Genomic DNA, 10681 nt, shown 5'->3' on the forward strand with positions numbered 1-10681 from the left:
TATTCCTTCCCAAACACATTGTCATGATGTAGGAAAGATTACACTGTGCTAAGGTAAATTGGCCAGGATTATTGGTCCAGAACGCAATGCCAGGATATGCTGCTCCATAACGCAGTGCCAGGATATATTGGTCCATAACACAATGCCAGGATATGTTGGTCCATAACGCAGTGCCAGGATATATTGGTCCATAACGCAGTGCCAGGATATGCTGCTCCATAACGCAGTGCCAGGATATATTGGTCCATAACGCAATGCCAGGATATGTTGGTCCATAACGCAGTGCCAGGATATGTTGGTCTGAAGCAGTATCTAGGAGGTGCATGAGCCAGTAACACATCATATTGACAGGATGTATTAGTTCATAACACTATGGCAGTCTAGGTTGGCCTCGTGACGAAAATGGTAGCACCATGTGACTCTATGTTCCGATCACCGAGAACTATGTGAGGATATATTTCCTGATCAGTATGTGGGAATATGTCCATTATCTTGGCAGTATGTGAGGAAAGCTCCATATGTCTACCGTGTGAGGATATATCCAAGCACTGGTATGTCCATATAGCCTAGCATTGTGAGGATTGTCCATGTGTCCTATAGCTACCTCTATGAGGATATGCACATTGTCCCTGTTATTAACATTATCTTAGCATTGTGAGGATATGCCCGTATGTCCTATAGCTAGCTTTATGAAGAAATGCCCATTTATCTTAGCATTGTGAGGATATGCCCGTATGTCCTAGAGCTATGAGGATATGCCCGTATATCCTATAGCCAGCTTTATGAAGATATGCCCATTTATCTTAGTATTGTGAGGATATGCCTGTATGTCCTAGAGCTATGAGGATATGCCCTTGTGTCCTTGTCTCAGTGACAGTGGAAGAATGGGAGATCCCGACTGGCTTACTATTGAAATAGGGGTGGAAGGTTGATGTATTTGGTGCATTGCGATCGTTGTACATATTACTGTGTAAATATTTAGCTGTTGTTGGTAGGTGTATGTGTATCAATGTGATGTGTTGTCTTTCTGTCCAGCCAATCAGAAGCGGCGTACACCTCTGCTGGTCATGTGATGTGTTGTTATTCTGTCCAGCCAATCAGATGTGACGCACACATCTGCTGGTCATGTGATGTGTTGGTATTCTGTCCAGCCAATCAGATGCGGTGTACTGGTGATGTTACAGACATGAAGACAGAAAACTGTAGGACATCTTTGTTGTATATAGTATTTTGTACTAACATAACACAAATGGCAGAGACTATGATCAAATTTCAAATTAAAAACTATGTGAAAAGTCTTGTGTTTGTTTTGTGTAACAGGATATCAGGACATGGAGCATATATAAGTGATCTATCGATTTAGAGCACCATGACCTGAACCCTTTGTACAGAAGGCATCCCTTATGCCAGCATTTCCTGGTAGTGGATTAGGCAACCAGCTTGTCCCTGATTGGGGCGACGGGGAAGCCTAGTGGTTAAAGCGTTGGATCGTCATGCCGAAGACCCGGGTTCAATTCCCACATAGGTACATGAAGCCCATTTTCTGGTGTCCCCCGTTATGATATTGCTGAAATATTGTTAAAAGCAGCGTAAAACCATACTCACTCACTCACTGTTCCTGATTAAGACTGTTGGTTTGTGATCACTATATAATCACTCTGAAGTCTTTAATAAGCTACCTCTCCCAGGAACGCCTCCGTGGTCTAGTGGTAGAGCGTCCGCCTGGAGAGCGGAAGGTTTGGGGTTTGATCCCCGGCCCACTCATACCAAAAGACGTTAAAAGATAGTACTTGTTGTTACCCTGTCTGGCGCTCAGCATTTAGGGGATAAAACAAGGACTGTTCTGCTCAGAGTCAGTATACTGTGTCTGAGTGGGGTATTCATGTTAAACTGCAACATGGTGTCTCAGTTCCGACTAGTACAAGCAGCCCTCCAAACACACACACATGCATGCACATCCTATATAAGTGCAATAATCTTGAACGTGACATTAAACCCCATTTCACCTCACCTCCTCCGTGGTCTAGTTGACCTAGTGGCTAGAGCATTTGCCTGGAGGACAGAAGGTTGGGGTTTCAATATCCAGCAGTGTCATACCAAAAGACACCAAAAGAGGGTGCTTGTTGTTACCCTGCCTGGCTCTCGTCATTAAGAGGTTAAAAGACTGGTTGGCACTGTATACTGTATCTGAGTGGGGTGTTCATGTTTAACTGCAGCATGGTACGTATCTGAGTGGACAAGCAGTATAAAACAAGAATGGCATTAGTCCGGAATAGTACAAGCAAGTCTGTGTGCCAACACTATAAATAGGCATCAGCCTGGATTAGTAAAAGCAGCCACATACACACACACACATGACCCTTGAAGATCCGGGGTAGAATAGGTCTTCAACAACCCATTCTTGCCATAAAAGGCGACTATGCTTGTCGTAAGAGACGACTTATGGCATTGGGTGGTGTACGTGTGTGTTTTGTTTGCTATTTAACGCCACTCTGATGGCGGTCTGTTTATATTCCAGTCTGGACCACACAATCCAGTGATTGACATCATGAACATCAATCCATGCAATTGGGAAATGATGACATGCATCAATCAAGTCAGCGAGCCTGACCACCCGATTCTGTTAGTCGCCTCTTACGACAAGTATAGTCGCCTTTAACAGCAAGCACGGTTTGCTGAAGACCTATTCTACCCCGGATCTTCACAAGTCGCTTATCAATGAAGTTGAATTAGATAGTCCATACATTCATTATACTTATAATAAACCATGTAAAAAATGGCCAATTTCACCTTTGCCTGGTCTATTTTTGTGAAGAAATTAATGAGGTTTCGACCACCTTGCGTAGTTGGTCCGGTGTCGGAAACTCCCTCCTTGTGTGTAATAGCTAGCAGTCAGATGAATCTCATTTCAGTCAGATCTGTCCTAATAAACCCTCTTCTTGAACTCCTGCGATTCGCTGTGCAGAGTTGCGTCCCTTAGGCACGCCAGAAACCTATGATTGTGGGTTCGAATCCCGGTTCGCCCCAATTATGTTTCTAGGTTTGTCAGCACCATACCCGTGCTCGTGGGTTTCACCGAAGTGGTAAACGTCTGAGACCTGCATCACTTCGGGTTTTCCTCCCACATTTAGCTAACACGCCGTGATATAACTGTTAAAAGCGGCGTTGAACCCAACTCACTCACTCACTCACTCACTCTTGAACTCCTGATAACTCTTCCATAGAACTTTCAAATCAGCTGTAGGAGCTGTATCCTGAAAACAAAGTTAAACAATCAGATCCAAATGTAAATGATATAGGCAGCACAAATATTTTCTTGGGGAATTTTTATACACCATGTCATTTCTGACTGCCATGGCTTCTATAACCAAAAACTGAGGACCACTGAAAGGAGATTAGTGTTCTGGGTTGGTTTTCTTGTGCTAAAACTAAAACATTCTGAATGAAGGTGATAAAAATATAAAGCTGAATCATTTTGAAAGCTGACATCTGATTGGCTCGAGAACACACATCCATTGCATAGTTTCAAAGTTCACTAAGGATTCACCTAGACGACCTTCCATGGACAGTTTGCCTGATCTTCAGGGTTAGAGGTATGTAGGCGAAAATTTAGTCTGTCTTACAGGCCCTGTTACAAATATATCAAATACAGCCCATGCAAGTCTATAATGTTTGGCAAGTCTGAAAATGAAGAGAGTCTCTGGGCTCCTTTTTCTTAAATTTTTCTTAAGATAATTTAACAACTTTTTGTCTGTACGATATGTTCATTTCAGAGACTAGATCTTAGTCTTGTGAAAACGATCTGATTTTGGTTCTAGATTGGCGGTCAGTTTCACATATTCCTTTTATCTGCTAGTCAGTCTCACATCTTCCTTTCGACATGGCTATGCAATATTATTGCTGAGACCTCCAATACTGATAATGTGGTGCAAGCCGTTTGGTCACTCATATTAGATTTGTTTGTTTAACGCTACATTCAGCCATATCACAGCTTTATGACGCTTGTACATTATCGAGTCGGCACCAGACAAACCAGTCACAGGTTCAAAGAGCTGGACGACCTGATCCCGCATTCCAAATACGTATCTTACCGTTTTCTTCTATCGCAATACGTATCGTATCGGAAATGGCGCCCCAATACCCAGGCCCAGAAGTGACCTCGCAAGACTAACAGACGTTGCTGGGAGACTTCTGTTAGCCATATTCCAGCCAAATGACCACGGCCAAAAGTGTTTCCAGACATAAGTAACGTTTATATGTTGACAATAAATATACTTTGGGCTGGAGGCCTTACATGTGGACGGAAACGACTGAACTTGATCATCTCGTAAAGTCTCGATATATCTTTGAGATTTATGTAAATGTTTACAGATTTTCGGATTGGGAGACAAGACCGCCACAATGATTTGCCATAGGTATTGTAGGTACGCTTCAAATATAACTTACCCTCGTTAACGGTCTATGGGAGATAACCCAAGATTATAGACCGACAATTTCATCGCTGGTTACCGTGTCATCATATGTACCAAACTCTTTCTCAGAACAGAAGTGTACTGGCAAGCGACCAGTTATCGCCAACTCCCCGTTATAGCGCGCACGTAATCGCATCTCATTTTACTTTTGCTCGTTTCATTAGAAGAAAGAAATATTTATCCGAAAATGAACAAAACGGACTCATGTGAGGAAATATTAAAAAAACCCACCATAATTGCCTTGCTCAAATACAACTTTAGAAAAGACGCGGGGCTGTGTCTCGCGACTAATTCATTTAAACAACGCGTTGACGCACCTTCAATTTTGTCATTGCTTGCTATCTCTCTGTCATTTCTTACCCAAAATACAATTCTGAAACGTAATTGAGCTATATTTCCAAAAATGCATAACCTGTCTGTATCGCCAAATCTATAGTACATAACATGTGTATATCGAATTTGGGGAATATTGCTTAATGTCAATTTGCAGATGACAAATTGTAATAGCATATCTTATTCATTTTGATGAAAACAAAATTGAGTGCGATACCAGTGATACTAAAATGTGTATTTTGTATAACTGAAGCGATGCGCGTGATCACGTGGCACGTGCTGTTAAGACGATGGCGATAACTGGCCCAGTTAGTAGACGGAAAAGTTCCATTTCCTCTGTTTTGATTCCCTATGGTAGCGTTATAACAGAAATCAACTGAATCTTATTTCACGGACAGAAATAAGCGCATGTTCTCATAGTTTCACAAAAACTAACGTGCAGAGCGAGTGTACATGAAATAAACCAGGCTGATGGTTCCTGATGAATAATAAGTAATTACACACTACATGTTTTACTCTATTGCTTCTCAACGGGTCATCCAACAACTGTATTCTTTGAGTAAAGTCATAGGTCACCTGGACATCTATTTTTGATTCAATTTGTTTTTAACAAAACTTGTCATGCAAATGTCGCTTAAAGTACTGAAAGAAGCGCACGTAAAATATGTGAAACCCTCCGTTCACTGTCTTTGCAGTCGACAGAGGATCGGGGCTAGAAATGTGAAAAATACCACTAACTTTATTTTTATAATGACGGACGACATACACCCAATAAAAACTATGGGTTTTTTTTAATTGAAAGTCTATTAGAAAAAGCGTATGTTTTTGTTAAGTGACCAAGACATAAGCGGCAGTACCAACGCTGAGCCAGCTTGACAAACGTGAACCTATTACAGGAGCATGGACGCATTTGCTATCAGATGCATTGATTCGACCTGCCACTTAATGTTAAAGGTTGGAAACAATAGCATTGTTTACAGGTTTACAGTAATACTTGTTTACAGTATTACTTATGAGCAGTAGCCGTGAAGATCCGGCTAGAATAGGTCTTCAGCAACCCATGCTTGCCGTAAAAGGCAACTATGCTTGTCGTAAGAGGAGGCTAACGGGATCTTCCAACAGTAAAGCCTGACAAAGAGTAAAAATGATTCCAAACGATTTTGGTCATTTTTTGTTGGAAAATGATAAATAATGTGTGTACCAATGATTAATATTGTCATTTTGAAAAGCTATTCTCATTTACGGATATTGGAAGTCCTTGTGACCCCCGACTCTTACAAATTAACACAGGCAGATCCAAACACGGAAGTTATACAAGATATTCTTGATTCTCCAATGTCAAGGGACGAAATTTAAATATCAGGGGCTATACAGCATCATACATTCAACAAAACACAGGGGTTACATAATATTATTCCCCAATTCTTCATATATTCTTCAGGTTTGTTACTTCCGTATCTGAAACTATTATTCAATGTGATATCAGAAAAAGAAAATGTTCTTAAATCATGGTCAGTCGACATTATTGTACCTCTCCACAAACAAGGTGATCCAAGCTAGGTAAATAATTACGAAAAACTTAGTGTTACAATTCGAAGTATTTCCAGTAACATATTCACACTTATAATTAACAAAAGATAAGTATTTTTGGGGGATACCATGAATAAAATCAGCGAATCACATGTTGGGGTCAGAGAGTATACAAAAGTCGAAATCATTTATAAATCAAATTATTGAACAGTTTGTTTGTTGTTTAACGCCGCAATCAGCAATGTTCCAGCAATATGACGGCTGTCTGTAAATAATCAAGTCTGGGCCAGACAATCCAGTGATTGACATCATAAGCATCGATCTACGCAATTGGGATACGATGACAAGCATCAACCAAGTCAGCAAGCCTGTCCAAATGATCCCGTTAGTCGCCACTTACAACAAGCATAGTCACCTTTTACGGCAATCATGGTTTGCTGAATACCTATTCTCTACCCGGATCTTCACAGGGCGCAAGTATTGTACAAAGGTATTTAAATAAAAAAAGGGTGGATATTTTTTATGCTCTTTTTGTAGACATTCAAATAAATTCGATTTTGCACAGACAAATTATGGACCCTTCTAAATACGTTGCAAAGAGAGCATGTAATATAACGAAAATGTAAAAAAGATGTGTTGGAAATGATTATTAACTGACATAGACTGTAGAGACTAAGAGAGTCATCTCGGGCACGACCGTGAACATGGCTTCCAAGTACCGTATTTCCTCTGTTAGACGCCGGCCTCTAAAAGAAGCCGGGTCAATTGTTCAGTGCAAAAAATAGAAGCCGGGCCTCTAACAGACGCCGGGTCGATCAATTGATACAATTAATGATCCCTTTTTGGGAACAAAATTACATAATGAGGACTCCCTTCATTTCTCTTCCGGTAACATTCGTGGTCATAGTGAAATGGGGGTATTAATAGAAGACGGGCCTCCAATAGACGCCGAGTCAAAGGCTTGTCCGAAATAAATAGAAGCAAGCGATGTACTTCAATGTATCACTTGGAGCCCAACGTCTACTGTGGGGCGTACTAATTCGCTATGTAGAGTTACGTCCCCTTGAGGCTTTAGGCATTCGAATCCTAGACTCACCTTGATCAAGTTTCTTGGTTTGTCAGCACCATACCCGTGCTTGTGGGTTTCACCCAAGTGGTAAACGTCTACGATCTGCACTATTTCGCCCTTTCCCCCACATCAAGCTTAGTGTTTCAGTGGGCCAGCACTATAAACTGGCATTAGTCCGGAATGGTACAAGCAGACACAAAAAAACCGTCGATATAATAATCTTGAACGAGACGTTAATTCCCTGCACGCATGTGTCCCTTTGTTATATGGGAGAGTGTCCGTGTTATCAAGTGTCCGTATGGGAAAGCCTTGAGTGTCCGCCCGGACTCATAATAGACGCTGTGAGGTGAGGTGAGGTGAGGTGAGGTGAAATGGGGTTGATCGTCGCTTTGAAGATAAATAATGCTATTTTATAGCGATGTGTGTGTGTGTGTGTGTGTGTGTGTGCGCGTGTGCGCGCGCGTACCTGCGTGCGCGTGTGTCTGCTTGTACCAGTGCCGACTAATGCTTTTTTATGCGTCAGGAGGGGTAACAGCAATCGTAGTGTTAGGCCTAAGGAATCTATGAGTTACAAGAAATTGTGTATGTTTCATCAGAAACTGCGACAAGAGAATATAGAAGACCGGAATTATCTCTGAATATAAGCTTATATACGAAAGTTTGTTTTTATAAGTTGTTGGTGACTTCAGGTTTGATTTGATATATAGTTGAGCTTCCGTACAGTTTGAATATAATCTCTGTACACTTTATAGCGATGTGTGTGTGTGTGCGTGTGTGCGCGCGCGTACCTGCGTGCGCGTGTGTCTGCTTGTACCAGTCCCGACTAATGCGTTTTCTGCGTCAGGAGGGGTAACAGCAATCGCAGTGTTAGGCCTAAGGAATCTATGAGTTACAAGAAATTGCGTATGTTTCATCAGAAACTGCGACAAGAGAATATAGAAGACCGGAATTATCTCTGAATATGAGCTTATATACGAAAGTTTGTTTTTATAAGTTGTTGGTGACTTCAGGTTTGATTTGATATATAGTTGAGCTTCCGTACAGTTTGAATATAATCTCTGTACACCTCGTACACAGACCGGAATTTAACCATCACATACACAGGCTTGCGAACAAGTGCACTATTAATGTGCCATTTTAGCCTGATCGACAAACCGGCTTTATTGGGGGGCCATGCAGACATAAATGACGCATACTTTATAGGCTCATAATAACACGGCTGATGTGGTCCATAGACATATAAGGGACAATTATATTACATCACAATTTACAATCTGAAACAGGATACTCGGACAATGGTGGTTATGAATTCCTGCCTGTCCGACTTGGGATTTATATAACCAGGTAAATGGCTGGCATAGGGGTTGTTTGTTTATGGCATTGAGTTCACGCAGTGTTTGTCGCAGTTAAACAGGCTACGTACTCATGCAAGTGGTATGCACATGTATGATAATAATGAAAATAATAATATTTGCGCAGGTAAATATATACAACTTACTGATACATGACAGTTATTGATGCATAACAAGCTCGTTTCAGGTGCCACGTTACCGAATCTGAAATGTCCACCCCCCCCCCCCCCCCCCCAAATCACTATCTCCTATGGAATATAAATATCAAATGTAGATAAATACAGAATAATAATCTTCAAGGTCGGTGTTATGGTAAACAAATCTAATAAAAAGGTTATTCTATAAAGGTTATTTTAATTTGCTTTTAAACAATGAGAGCAATGCACATAATATAATTACCGGATACGCCTTCATAAGATGTATTCATTCGAAATACGTATGCATAATGGGACCTTCCTTCTACTCTGCCAGCCCAAATCGAGCATGATAATGTCATACTGCCACTTGCTGTTTGACAATAACAAATACCGTTGAAGAATCGTATAGGTTTGTGTTGAGACAAGTTCGCTGCAATCAATAAGAGAAGCTTTCATTAGACTGACTGATCTTGTTGGTTTATGATGTCCAGAAAATACCATTACCATGGTAACTCAATAAACAACCGATGCAACTTCAGGAGAAAAAAGATGCATGATAATTATCCTAACATTGGCTTAGAGGCAGAAGTATTCTTTGATATAGAGCCATGCTTCCTGGACATATCTGTTGAACAATAATCCACAGTGATGACTATAGATTGGTAATTGGTAGCTCTGTCGTCTTCAGGGGTGTATATATATATAATTGGAGAATATTAAGTTGTAATTTTCGCAGTTGTTATACACTTGTATACGTGGGGGCCACGGATGGTCCAGTCGTCTAAGGCGCCCGCACCTATGATCGGGTTCATATCCCAGATTCGCTCTAAATATATTTCTTGGTTTGGTAATACTATACCATGCTGTTAGGTTTCACTAAAGTGGGAAAAAATCCAAGACCTGCATCACTTCGTGCTTTCCTCGCACGCTTCAGGGGCGGACCAATTGATATTCTAGGAGGAGGGTGTTGCAAGGTTTTTCTTTTAATATAGATGTCGAAAAAACGTTTGCATATCCCTTGTGACCACCGCAGTAGCACAATTCTTGTTGACGTTTACCACTTTGAGAAACGTGGGTGCATTCAATCTCAGAAAGAAAATCAGATCTTTTACTGATACGATACCTCTCTGCGTGGGGACCGGCTAAATCTTTTTGTGAGAGAATCATTCTAGCTTTTCATTTATCAAACTATATGATCTGTTGTAAGGTTTGGAGGTACCAGATGTATTTATCGTCACAAATAAATCAATTATGACGATTTTCTGTGACAATTGGATGGTGAGAAACTACAAATTTAAAATTCCAGTTAGAAAATAATATCGACGAGGATGGGATTCGAACCCACGCGGGGAGACCCCAATGGATTAGCAGTCCATCGCCTTAACCACTCGGCCACCTCGTCCTTATATACTAATGTTAGTCTGTCACAATTATAACTATCAACTTGTACACAGCTGTAAACGTTGACTGGATCAATGCTCTTGAAGTCGATATCACGTGACACATTTTCCAAGCCACGTATAAGCTGAAACGAATATATTCGACATGTACATGCATATATATATAGAGAAAGCTGAGCCAGCTTTGCACTGCACCGTAAGCTCTTCTGTACGACGCAACATGCTCATTCGTATAACTTATGTTCACTGGATAATACATATATATATGATAGCACTTCCTCGTTCCAAGGGGACTGGTCATTATGGGTGGTTGAGGTGGGTGTTGGTCTTACGTCTGTATCATGTTTTATGTAAACCAGTACCAAAGTACCCCACCCCAATATGTGTA

General features: G+C 41.0%; 1 non-coding gene across 1 annotated transcript; it reads right to left on the reverse strand.

Moving 5' to 3' along the window:
* Nucleotides 1–10213: 10213 nt before the first annotated feature.
* On the reverse strand, nucleotides 10214–10295 carry Trnas-gcu (transfer RNA serine (anticodon GCU)). The gene has a single exon. It is a non-coding gene; the product is annotated as a tRNA-Ser (tRNA).
* Nucleotides 10296–10681: the final 386 nt, after the last annotated feature.

The sequence above is a fragment of the Haliotis cracherodii genome, unplaced genomic scaffold (assembly GCF_022045235.1).
Source record: "Haliotis cracherodii isolate W230 unplaced genomic scaffold, xgHalCrac1.p SCAF_5, whole genome shotgun sequence".
NCBI lineage: Eukaryota > Metazoa > Mollusca > Gastropoda > Lepetellida > Haliotidae > Haliotis > Haliotis cracherodii.